At 40.2% G+C, this 14,015-nt stretch overlaps 1 pseudogene; it reads left to right on the forward strand.

Moving 5' to 3' along the window:
- Nucleotides 1-1,298: 1,298 nt before the first annotated feature.
- Nucleotides 1,299-4,512, forward strand: LOC101659979 (annotated as a pseudogene).
- Nucleotides 4,513-14,015: the final 9,503 nt, after the last annotated feature.

Genomic DNA, 14,015 nt, shown 5'->3' on the forward strand with positions numbered 1-14,015 from the left:
AGGATGCTGAACATTGGGGTTACGTGAGAGTTTGCAGGGAGAGAATAATAATCCACCTTCTCAGCAGAGCCTTTGCGGTTAAAGTTCCGAGTTTGTCACAACAATCAACCAGTAGTCCAGGCGACATTCTGCTCTCCCAGAGACTCATTCAAGAAGAAAGCTATCTCAAATAGCTACCTGTATGTCTTACATCCCAACCTTTGCTATATAAAAACATAAATATGTGATACACCATAATATTTTCATATTGGGTAACTACAGAGAATATTTTGGCAAGGGTGCTTAATCTAAAATGTTCAATTTTAATCAGTTTGAACTATGGTCTGTCTTTCTGTGAACTGAAAGCCACCAATCAATTTTCCTTTATCTTTTTTTCTGTTTTTCTTACCCAAGGCAATGCCTTTTGTAAAAGGGTATTTATTTTTAATGGATTTTTTAATGAATTTTTCAGTCAAGCTATTAATAATGCCATTAATTATAGGCAGCTTGTATTAAAGTGCATACTGGCCTCTTAATCCTGACCCCCAGCTATTGGCTTGCAGCTAATCCAGCCTGGTGCTTGGCAGAGAAGGGCAGGCCTCAGCCAGTGGCTGCTAGGAAACAGGATGGGGAAGGCAGAACCAAGGGATAAAAGGGAGGAGGGGAAGAGAGACGGTTTCGCCTCTTCTTTGCCAGAGGGCCTGGAGTTTAAAGCCAGATGATGTGTGAGTGGGGTGGGATAATCCCGCGGATGCCATGCAAGCACTTAGGAAGAACTTCCCAGTGGAAGGGCTTTGCTCTGCCTTCAAGGCCTGGCCTGTTTGATAACCCCACAGGAACACAGCGCTCCCTTACCTGAGGCAGTTATGTGCCACTGCCCCCGCTTCAATCTGCTTAAATCGACCCACCAGAAGCCGCCCTCCGCCACATAATGGATTCCAATCCCTAGCTTTCTTTCCATCTCCACCCCAGCTTCCCAGCGTTAGGAAAAGTGTTTAATTACCATGTGCTTTCAAGATAATTAAATGTTCCAGGATTTCACCCGTTAGTGAAAATGCTGCTGTGGGTTTATAGGGATGGGTGTGTTGTGTGTTTTGAAGAACGCACTTGGCAGTGACACAAGTAAACGGTGAGGTTTTGGTGAGTCATGAGGCGCTTTTGTATGGTTGGGTGTCTTTTGTTGATTGTTAGGGTTGACAGGGTGAGTTCCACTTGAGGGAAGAAAGCCGGTCCGATCTGAAGTTGCTGCAGAGAAAGACATCGAGGGGTGACAGCAGCCCAAACTGGAGAAAGGCAACACCAGCAATGGCAAGTAGAGAATGGGGAAAGTGCAGGGACCCATCTTCAGCACAGGTCTGAGGACAAAGGTAGGAAGCAGGAACTGCTGGGTCGTTGACAGCAACTCATTTTCTCTCTCCAAAGGGAGTGGTTGCATGTAACTGGCATAAGGTCCAATACCATTTTAATTACAAATTTTCTCTAATCAAAATAAATAATACTCTGAGTACCAGGAGTCTACGCATGATGATGCTACAGTTCTCTTGTGGGATAATGAGGTTGATGCAAGACATGGTGAAACCTCCCTTTCAGTGGACACTCAAATTAAATCTGAGTTCAGGTCTCCAAATTAATGAGAAAACATGAAGCAATGCATTTCATATTGGAGCATGTTAAGTATTTACATTAGCTTGGGATGTGAACATTAGGTATAGATGCGAGTTTCCTGAGCAGTTCATCTCAGAACCAATTCATAGTTTATTAACGGTGCTTTCCCTTTATGTTCTCAACTAAGATCATTATCAGTGTCTCGCCTATTTAAAGGCTTTCTGAAATTAACATTATTTTTACTAGGACACCCTGGAAAAGCATCATTGTGGCTGAACAAATTACTCCTCCATTTAACCACTACAGATCACGTGCCATACCTGTGTCTGTGACAGGCCTAAATGTTGAGGATGAAGTGATGCAACGAAATGGTATCCGTAGTCTTGCCTTTCCTGATCTAAAAGCAGACCCATGTGCTTAGGCCTTCTACCCCAAGCAGTGCCCCACTCCCGCTCAACCCATGAGCACGGGGAAGAGAAAAAACATTCAGGACTTGAATGCTAGAGACCACACCACTAAGATACTCATCAAAGCCTTCCAAGGAGACACACTGGACATGGCTAATTGCAAGATGCATTTAACTTTTAATAAGACACAATTAATTCAGTTTTGATGAGGCTAACGTTTCCTTTTTTGAGGGAGCCAAGGTCATATACATTTGTTATTTTTAGGTTTTTCCCTGATGAAAGTTGCATAGAGGAAGTGACTTGAGCTGAATACTAGGACGTGAAGTCTTTCCTTCCCAATAAAACGTATCCATTAACACATGGAAGGAACTGACAATTATATCTCTCATGTCCGTTTTACTTAGGCAAAGAATAAGTTCATTTATAGCCACTAGGAGTTAGTTCTTGTCTGCTGTCAGTTTACCTTTGTCAGTAAGTAAAAGAAACCCCACCTCAATTTCATCATTCAAATGCCTATATCCATTCCCCTTCATATTCCAGAGACATCTGATGATCAAGCTATCCCCTAAAGTCTGTGCACAGAATATGAAGAAATGGTCTTCATATGTCCCAGTTGTTACCCCAAATCCAAATCAACCTTGTCAAGTTGAATCCCATTCAAGCAACCAAATACATGGTTTCTAAGATGAGACTACAAAGCTTTACAAGAGCAAGCAGCCTCATCCTTCTCCCAAGGAGAAACCAGGTTTTGAATAGGTAACCGTTTAGTTAGCATTCCAATGCATATCTACACTGCCACTGCATCCCCTTAGTACTTACCCATTTCTCTTATTTTCATTGTTCTCATGAATGGGGAACTTTGCTTATGATTTCAGAGGATAAGCATAATTATTCTATATACTTCCAATAGTATATATGTCTGACTACTCAAACTCTTAAGTACCTAGGGAACAAAAAATGCCTTAAAAATTTCTTATATGTATTCTCTGCCTAGGACAGTTCAAGACAGTTGGCACTTAGGGAATTTGTTGAGAGAATAAGAGAGCCAGAGGTGACAGAAACAAAAGGAAGTGAATTTGAAAGAAGATGGTAAGGAGCCAATATGAATTTTATACTAAAGAAAGCTGTGCCTATGGTCAATGAACACTTGATCTTTTTCTTCCTTGACTGTCAGCTTACACCTCACAATCTGGGTAAACGAGCATTATTTAACCTCGGTAAACTTCTGTTTTTGCATCCATAAAAGGGCAGTCAACATCCCTGCTTTGCAGGGTAATGTAACCCAGTGCACGCACATTTTCCATAAAGATGCATGAGTAGGATTTCAGGATATGGTAATGACTTATTATTATACCTGTTGCTTTATGATACTGCATGAATTAAAGTCATACCACAATGATATTCTTTATTTGAGTGTGTCTTGGAAGTAATATAACAATACCCAATCCATATGTTGATTCCTACATCTACCTACTATTGTATGTGCTTGATTTATCTGATCTCATTGGATCCTATACTATTGTAATAGAGTATAGATATTGAAGTTGGTTTTCTCCAATTAATTGGTTCAAGGACAAACAGACATATCAACAAAATGTTACTTGGATCTTCTTTGTTCCCTTGAGATCTCCATATGTTCTAAATAAATATTTTGATTAATCTTTAATGTTAAGAGTTAGTAGACAAAGTTCTATAACCAGATTATGACTGCACTATGGTTCTGCTATCTGACTGGAGATGAAGAAAGTACTATGCAAGTTCAATTGTACAAGCACTGGAAACTTCCTAAAGAAATGATAATGATAACCGTTGGGCAGTTACTCTGAATGTAAGCAGTTCAAAACCACCAGCCTCTCCAAGGGCGAAAAAAGAGGTTTGCTGCTTCCTTAAAGCATTACAGTCTCCTCTTCCCAGGCCAGTGCTCATCAAGAAAAAGTGTCTATTTAGTTCAAGGACAAAGATTGTAAAAGCCAATGGCAAAATGCCGGATGAACTGGAGTCTAGCATTTCTCAGGCTCCTCTTGAGCTCAAGATGATCTCGAACCGAAAGGCTCAGTTTAGGGAGCTGAAAATAACAGTAAGCAAGGAAATCAAAGTTAGTGGTGGCCGGAAAGCTATTATACTCTTTTTTCCTGCTCCCCCGCTGAGTTATTTCCAGAAAATCCAAGTCCGGTTAGTATGTGAACTGGAGAAAAGATTCAGTGGGAAGCACGTCTTTGTCTTTATTGCTCAGAGGAGAATTCCGCCCAAACCAACTCTGAAAATCTATGCAAAGAAGTCAGTCGGAGTGTCCCAGACATACTCTGACAGCAGTGCACGATGCTCTCCTGGAAGACGGTCTTCCCAAGTGAAATTGTGGCCAAGAGAACCCTGAATTTAGTAAAGCCGGACTGCAGTAGGCTTATAAAGGTTCATTTGGACAAAGCTCAACAGAACAATATAGATTTCAAGGTTGGAACATTTTCTGGAGTTTATAATGGGCAAGCATGTTAATTTTGAATACCCTGAGTTTCAATTGTAAACAAAAATGACTGAATAAAATATTACACACACACACACACACACACACACACACACACACACACAAAGAGTTACATCCTTGAAACCCCACAGGGACAATTCTACTTGTCCTATTGGACCAGCATAAGTCAGCCTTGACTCAATGGCAGTGAGAGAGGTAAGAGAGTGCTCACATTTAAGGACAAATGAACTAATCAGTTATGTTGCACAGTTTAACTAGATAATGTCATAAATGTTAGTGGCTTTATCATAGAGTTCTACCTCATTTGTCCTTTGACTTTTTTTCCTGACTACCTGAAGCTTGATTACCTGCTGCTAAAATGGGGCCATTTAATGGTTGCCCTAAACTCTATGCTTCACAATCAAGCCCATCAGAGAGGCCAGCGAGGGTACTAGTTGGTTTACATATCCGTAGCACACATCAGGACTTGGAGGCCGACAGAGACCAGTTCCCTTAGTCAGTATTTATTTTGGGGATAGAAGACTCATAGGCTAAGTCTTTCTCATCAAAAGGACTGCATTCAGTTAATTGGCAATATATCTCAATTAGTTTATGTCTCTGATCAGCCCAGCTCTTTGCTGTACTACTTTCACCTGTATCCACAGGCTTCACGAGTTTCATGTTTTAATGGTTATAATCAATGGCAATTGCTAAGAAACTTGTTTTAAAGAAGTCTTGTGAAAAGAGTTGTCCAAGTTCTGAATTCAGTTTATGTTCATATAATTGTGTTATTGTGTGTGTTCCTTGTCTGTCCTCTCTGGGGGTGATATTTAAATGTTGGTGGAGGCTATTGGAGAATATAAATTCTACACTTAAATATGTTTAAAATAAACCATGCTTAAGATAAGATCAATTTTTTTCTAAGACAGGTTTTAAAAGAATCTTAAACTTTTCCCCAAGGGTGCAAAATATAACCTAGCATATGTTGGTACACAAGGTTGGAATTGTAAGAAAATACCTTAAGAAACTTAATTTTATAATGCTTTAATCTTTTCCATCCTGAAGCCCCAAGTAAATAGCATAAATAACTGAGTTTCTGTCTCTGCTTATGGGTGCCATTTCAGATGGATGTCACCTTTTCTCCCCTTCCTTGTTCAATATTCTATACTATAGGTCCATTTTTCATGGAATTAAATGACCCCCTGCCTTTACCCAGCACCCCCTCACTTACAAAGGGCCCTTACATTCATTTCTTTATATTATCCATCTGACAAAAGAAAAAAAGAATTATTGCCCTATTTTACAGATTAATGGATTAAGAAACTCAAAGTGAAAATGAATTAAAGTGATGCTCATCATCCTAAAAATTGGCAAAAATGGGAGCTGATCCTTGGTCATCTGAGTGCAACCAGTGCTCTTTAATATAAGCCCAAGATACATGAGAAACATTCAATGTCCAACTAAACTTGACTTCCTACAACATATGAACAAAACTCTGATAGAAACTTGGTTGGCAAATGGAACAATGAAGAAGGCCACTCACTTGCTAAAATAGTGAGAGTCAGCTAAAAGAGAGAAAGACTCTCAAGGAGATAGGTTCATTAAGATAATGGCTGCAACAATTGGCTCATGACAACGATTGTGAGGAGAACACAAGACTGGGCAGCATTTTGCTCTGTTCTACATAGGCCTTCTATGAGTCAGAACCAATTTGCTCCTTCAAACAACAACAAAAATCAAGTTGAGGTATAGAAAGTAAAAGTTTATCCAACTTCCGGGTCACTTCAGGATGTCTAGTCTAGGCTGAGAAGAATACAATGATGTCAACTAACAGCATCTCATTCCCTGCTTGAAATCTCTAGAGAGATTTCTTACAAGGCTTCTGATTCTATATCACTTAATAGAGAAAGTAGACATAGAGCATCTACGGTGAAAGATTATGAAAACAAAAACTAAATGTTTGAAGAAATCCAGTTTATTAAGATAATAAATTAGTCAGTTATAGAAAAACGGGAAATTTCCCCAAGATCTTATAAAATGAAATGTTTATTCTAGGATTCTGATAGAATGAAAATGGAGTAAAATGAGTTTTTGCCATAGTTGGAGAATTCTTGCATTCTATAATAATACTTAATTGTACCCAGCACAGTTACCTTCAGCTCCTCACTCAACTGGTGGCAAGGAGTGGGTGAGGAATTGTGGCTGATGAAAGCTGTCTTACTGTCTTCAATTCTGAGTGAAGGAAAATGATTCTTGATCTCAATCAAAGAAGGCCATGGGTCTTCATGCCATTTTTCAATTAATTTGTTGGCAGGACAAAATATTGAGTTGCCAAATTTTTACATGCCATCAGTCATGTCTCTTTCTTCTCTGTGTCTTTTAATAACCTTTATAATAAAAATACAGGAGAGTGGGGTAATGGGGTAATGGTTGTCAAAATTAATATATAATAAATATATAACTATTTCAAATATTTTATCTATCTACTTATTTTTGTTGTATGTATTTGCTCTGTTTCCTCCATCTTGATGGCATGGCTTAAAAAAAATTTTCAAGCCACTCTGGAAAAGAGATCAATATTTGTCCTAATCTAACCACTTTTCCTAGGGAAGTTTCAAATGGCTGGTGCTTTACTGTTTTGTGTCATTTTCTGGCTATTTGTCTTTAAGAGAGCTGGGTTGTGGATTCAAGGGATGGAAAGAGTAAAACAACAAAAGGCATCCAATTCATGCTTGAGGTCCTCTGTCTTCCCAGTGGGATGGTATTTTTGTTTGTTCTTCAGAGAAATGATGAATACTGATCAGACTAAATTTAAGACCCACAGGGAAGTTGTAGGTACTATAAAATTCTTTGGGTCCTTAGCAGGGTGACACACTTTATTATTTCAAAAATTATGGATGAAACTCAGTAAGAACCAGGGGGAAAATTTTTTTAAAGCAAAGTAAATAGAAAGCCCAAGGAACAGGGATTTTTTTTTCTCATATCTCACTTTCTTTGTTTCTCTTTTAACTCTTTAGCCCCCAATTTTCCACCATTTCTCTAAGGAGATACACAATCCACAAGGTTACAGCAACAACTAAGATGACCCTCAGTGAGTGTCAGACTCAGCAAAGGCTGTGCCCGTGTACAGAATTTGTCTCACTGGCCCAATTTAATACACTCCTTCCACATAGCCCTGCAAGTAGCAGGAATTGGGACATGGTTTCTGGAATCCAAGAGTGTCACATGGGATCTTGGCAAATGAAAGCAATTAAGATGTTCACTTGGATCTGATTTGATCAAATGTGAGCAAGTGTACAGACTTGGTTAAAAGGAAAGCCGGAAGATAATGTAAACCAATGCTTAAGGTGATTTGTGAATTCCAAAAAGGTTCTATGCTTGTTCCTTATACCTTGTAGCTTTGCCAATTATAAAGACAATTAGAATGCCTAATGACAGTTTTCAATGCCTGTATATCCACTTAAATTGTATATTATAGGCATCTTTAAAAGACATATTGATAAAAAAACTTCATTTGAATAAGTCACCAGAGAGCTAAAAGCTAATATTGACTTCTTTACCATTTGGTTTTTATTCATTTCCTTCTTGGCAGCAAGAAATTGTATGGTATCTTATAGTGTAGTATAATATACTCACTCAAAATGTACTGCTACCTAGTCGGTGATGACTCATAGTGACCCTACAGGACAATGGAGAAGTTCCCCTGAAAGTGACATAGCCCCTGCAACTCTTCACGAGAGCAGAGGTCCTCATCCTTCTCCCATGGTGTGGCTGGTGATTTGAACTGCCGACCTTCCCGTTGGCAGCCCAGTGCATAAACGGTATACCACCAGGGCTCCTTAGCATAGCATAGCATTGCATAGACAATATTATAAAGTCTGCACTAGGGTTCAGCAAAGTTTTTCAGTAAAGGGCCAGTAGTAGTAGAAGCCCCATATTTCCCTCAGAGTGGCCGGAGGTTTTGAAATGCTTAACTTTCTTTTAGCAGCCCAATTATAGTAGCCATAAGCAAGACGGAAAGTAATGGGATTGCACTTCAAAACAAATTATGTACACAACAGAGGGCAGCTGGCCTGTGAGACATAGTTTTCAACCTCTTACCTACCCCATGGTCTATGAGACATGACCTGGAGAAAAATGTTCTCATCAGTTGTTACAATATGAAAAATAGAAATAAAAAACCAAATAGCAAGGCAAGCCTACACACTGTCGTAGTTAATATCCAAAGCAGAGTGTTTCAGTTCATTCCTCTTTGGGAATCTATCCAAATCTATCGTTCTAGTCACTGGTAAATAAGCACGGTACTGAACATGTGTCTTAATGGGAGATAGCCTTGATGCTTTAAGGAAGCAAATGTCTATGAGATGGAATTCTTGATCTAGTAGGCATTTATACCTGGTTAGAATTTTAAGGAAATAACTACTATCTGTAATACAACATAGACTGAGAAGTACAAAAGTTTTGATAACGTCTTATATGGAGATCCAGAAAAGGACAAGCTATTGTGAGGGTAGGAAAGACACTGAAGTATCCTCAGGTTCCAATAAATGCCTTTTTTTTTTCAGAAATAAATTACACATTTAATCCTCATAATTAATCTCAGATAATGGCATTGCTCTCTTCCTTTGTTTCAGATTAGGATATTGAGTCTCAGTGAGGATCGACTGGACCCAAACCTTCTTTACTCTGTTGTTTTTTACCTGAAAATCATGGAAGCTAATCTATCTCTGTTCAGCACAACTCAGAAATGAATGAGAAACCCCACTTCCTGTCAAACAGCAGAAGCAGAAGGAAATGGGTAAGTTATCTTTGGTCTCACAGTGAGTTACCCTAAGAGTTGGATTGATATTTGCAACCTTGCATTTCTAAACCTTAGCAGACTAGCTACACTACCATGCAAAAGTGAATATCCTAACCCTACGGTGTTAGTAAAAAGTACAGGAATCAAGTGGAACAGAGCAATGGAGTTCCCAGGGAATACCAAAAATAGATTTGGGGGCCAGGGCTTGGCACCCCATGAGACTCGACCGGAAAACACTCCTAAAGGCCAATAGTCTTTGAACTAACTACAAGCTTTTGTTGTTGTTGTTGTTGTGTTGTGTTTTTTGCTCCTGTTATTTCGCTTTGTTTTGTTATTGGCTTTTTGTTGTTGTTGTATTGTTTTCTTTTGTTGCTTGGTTTTGCTCTGTCTTGTTTTGTGCATGTAGTTATCTCTGCAAGTCTGTCTAAATAAGACAGGCTGGATAAACAATCTAGAGGAGAAAACAATGGGACCAACAGTTCTGGGGGGATATGAGAGACGGGGAGGTGGGGGGAAAGGAAGTGGTGTTAAAAAACCCAGGGACAAGGGAACAACAAGTGATCCAAATCGGTGGTAAAGAGGGTGTAGGAGTCCTGGTAGGGTGTGATTAAAGGGTAATGTAACCAAGAGGAATTACTGAAACCCAAATGAAGGCTGAGCATGATAGTAGAAGAAAAGGGAAAGGAAATAGATGAAAGAGCTAGGAGGTAAAGGGCATTTATAGAGGTCTAAATAAAGTCATGTACATATGTAAATATATTTATATATGAGAATAGGAAAATATATTTATAGGTTTAGTATTAAGGTAGCAGATGGACATTGGGCTTCCACTCAAGTACTCCCTCAAAGCAAGAACACTTTGTTCTATTAAACTGGCATTCTATTAAACTGGCATTCCATTAAACTGGCATTCCATGATGGTCATCTTCCCAACACAATCACTGAAGACAAAGTGGGTGCATAAGCAAATGTGGTGAAGAAAGCTGATGAAGTCCGGCTATCAAAGATAAAGTGTCTAGAGTCTTGAAGGTAAACAAGCGGCCATCTAGCTCAGAAGCAGCAAAGCCCACATGGAAGAAGCACACCAGCCTGTGTGATCACGAGGTGCCGAAGGACTCAGTTATCAGACATCAAAGAACAAAAAATCCTATCATTGTGAATGAGGGGGCGTGCAGAGTGGGGACCCAAAGCCCATCTGTAGGTAACTGGACATACCCTTACGAAAGGGTCACGGGGAGGGGTCGAACCAGTCAGCGTGCAGTGTAGCAACGATGAAACACACAACTTTCCTCTAGTTCCTATGCTTCCCCCTCCCCCTGCCCCACTATCATGACCCCAGGTCTACCTTACAAATCTGGCTAGACCAAAGGATGTACATTGGTACAGATAGGAACTGGAAATAATTAGGATGGATGATCCGTGGTGAGAGTGGCGATACCGGGAGAGTGCAGGGAGGGTGAGATAGAAAGAGGGAACCGATTACAGGGAACTACATATAACCTCCTCCCTGGGGGACGGACAACAGAAAAGTGGGTGAAGGGAGACGTCGGACTGTGTAAGATATGCTAAAATAATAATTTAGAAATTATCAAGGGTTCATGAGGGAGGGGGGAGCCGAGACGGAGGGGGAAAATGAGGAGCTGATGCCAGGGACTTACATGGAGAGCAAATGTTTTGAGAATGATGAGGGTAATGAATGTTCAAATGTGCTTTATACAACTGATGCATGTGTGGATTGTGATAAGAGTTGTATGAGCCCCCAATGAAATGATTTATTTTAAAGTACAGGAGGTTTGGAGGTGGGAGGAACATGAGTTTAACCATCATTTTAAGAATTGTATTGAAAAATTGAAAGCAACATCACAAATACACTAGAAAAAATAGGAAGAGATGGTAGATTAATAAGAATTATTATGGACTGATACTTCTGAAAACACTGTGCAAGGCTGAAACTCAGGCAAATACATCTCAAATGCCATGGAGATAATAGTATCATCCACTTTCCAGTCATTAGCTCTTGAAGCTCATTATAACTGTCAATAACTCATTCGGCGTTACATTATTTCAACTGCTGGTTTCTAGTTTTCTCATCTGGAACAATAAAAAGTTACACTAGTGTTGTTCACGAAGGTTATTTTCGCTTGAGAAATTAAATGCATCTAACTCTTTATCGCTAACTTTTATCTAAACCGTGTGTTATACACATTATGATCTGTGATCCTGTCCACCAGTATTTTAAATTAAACCGTAAACTAAAAATCAAGTGAGAAAAATTGTGGGCATTAGTGTTTTAGTGGTAGAAAATATTCCTAACTGTAAAATATGGTGTGGTGGAGGCATCTAATCTCTTCTAACTTCTCAGGAGGGGAAGGGTCAACTAGACCAACAGGCCAAGGCTCAGTTCTGCAAAGTGGAGATCAGACATTGCTCCTTCCTCCAACCTTTCGACGAAGTCCGACATCCGTTGACCTCCCACGGCACCCTCTACTTTCCGCTGCCTGCAATAATTCATTTCTATCACCACCCAGAACTGTCAGACCACACTAACAGTCATGGGGTTTATTAGGACATCGTTCTTAAGCTAGATAACCTCATTTCTATCAAGCCTCTCTCTGTTCCTTGACCTTTTAGCCTCTCAGCCCTTCAGCTTCTGTCTTGCTTGGGAAATATTACAAAGGTCTTTAACGCTGCCAATAAATGCCCAGAGGCACTCCACACGTCTAGTAAGTCTCCTCAACAAAGGCACTCATCCTTCTCATCCTGTGGGCTAGGAAACCCATCATACTATCTCCTGGTTCTGCCGATCCGCAGCTGCCATTTCTCTGCTGCTGCTTCTCCTTGACTTTCACTGTGACCAGTGTCACAGCTAACTTTGTCACCCGGGTCTAAAGTTCTGTGCATTGGTATCCCAAGTCTAACGGATATATGCCATTCCTTGCTCCTTTCTTGGTGATTTCCAAAGCGAGGGTGGTAAACCTGACCAAACCCCTCACTAGGGTCCCAAACAACTAGTTTGCATGACTCCATCCCGACAAACGCACCAAGTACTTTCTTTGCCTTGTTAGCCAGCTGTGTAGTCCCATTTGTAGGTTGCACGGACTTTATTTGAAGAGCTGTACTCGGTCATTTGTAGAGAGGTATGAATCTGTAGTAATCCATTACACGACATCTTCCCAATTAGTTTTTTTGGTGTGTTTGTTTTATTATAGTAGGGTTGCTTTTTTTATGTTCCATGGTTTGGGCATTTGTCATAAATTCTCCAAGGTTGGGGTTATCAGGGTATAGGGTCTAACCATTAAACTCTGAAAAGAGAGTTTGAGGGAGAGTTTCCTAAGTACCTCAAGTAAACCTGAGACCCAAGAGCAATCACTCTGGACCAAGTAACCCGAGAATAAAGTTTCCCATCTCCCCCTTTAAAATACAGGATTAAGCAAATGGGTTATTATCCCCCCCAATCCCTTTTCTCCTCCTCCTCCTCTTGTTCTTCTTTTTTTGCATTTCTCCTATTATCTACAAGGGAAAACACTACCTCCACTGAGCTATGTTGCTGAGCATCCTTGTTCTTAGCAAAGGAACCCTGATTGATTAGTTCGTTTAACAGGGGCTCCCCAGTCAGTCTTGCTCTGGAAAATAGGTGAGAAATTCTTACAACCCTCTCAATATGTTAATCAGACAACTGGTATCACCGTTCTCTAACTGTGTAATACCAGTCCCCCTTGGCACATATATTTTATTTGGATAATGATGTGAAATTTAAGATCTACGTTTCAATTGTGCAGAGCCATAGGCAGTTGTCAATTTTAGTGACTGACATAGACCTCGAGCTAAATTCCTGTGCACAAGCAAAAATTCCAACAAGCGTAGCACAATTCTGGTCCCTTAATAGAAATACATTTTCTCCCATCGAGGGGCAGTATTTTTAAACTGTTCATCACGTCTCATGGTACTGGCAAATCATTAATGCTCTCAAATATTTCCTTTACCATGGGCATTAGAGACTAGAGCCATCAGCCAGCCTGACAGGAAATCAGATGGTTAAAACCCGATATTCTCCTTCTTCTCCAGGAGAGCAGGGCTGGATATACACCATCCTTTCTTTATCCCGCTGCAGTTTCCCCAGCAATGCTGCTAGTTCATAGATCTAAACTGCAAGGCATAAAAGAAGAGCTCTCAAAGGCTGAATCTCTAAGACTTGGGGACCACAAAGTCGGGAGAATTCCCACTGCTGCTCTTGCTGTTGGCAATTACATTAAAGAAACAGCCAGCAAGTGAACTCCATGGCCTGGAGCATCAGTAATATGATGTGCGGCCTTTCACCTAGAGGTCACTGGTTCAAATCCAACCGTGGCTAATGGAGACTGAACAGTGTCTGGTATTCTAGGAAAAATTATTTGTCAGATTTGTGAAAGCACACATTAGAACCTGAGGCAAATGTACCAAAATAAACATCACAATTAATTCTAACCCGTTGGTATTATGATTTAGCACTTGGTGAGTTTTATCCAGCCAAGTTGAAAAGTAGGTAGGGGGAAAAAGCAAAAAAATAAAAAAAGATTCTGTAACGTGTGCTCCTCCTACTGAACTGGCAGCTTTTGACTGTGGCCTAAAGGTAAACAAGCGAAGGTTTTGTCTAAGCAATGGAGCAAGGGATTTCCAGAGAACAGGCTCCACTTCCCTGAAATGCAAACCAGGGACTTCAGCAAAAGGCCTGGCTGAGGTTTCCACTTCCTGTGCCTGGCTGGGAGAGATGCTGTCTTTAACA

The sequence above is a fragment of the Echinops telfairi genome, unplaced genomic scaffold, assembly GCF_000313985.2.
Source record: "Echinops telfairi isolate 266 unplaced genomic scaffold, ASM31398v2 ScPeMD7_3533;HRSCAF=4204_1, whole genome shotgun sequence".
Lineage (NCBI taxonomy): Eukaryota > Metazoa > Chordata > Mammalia > Afrosoricida > Tenrecidae > Echinops > Echinops telfairi.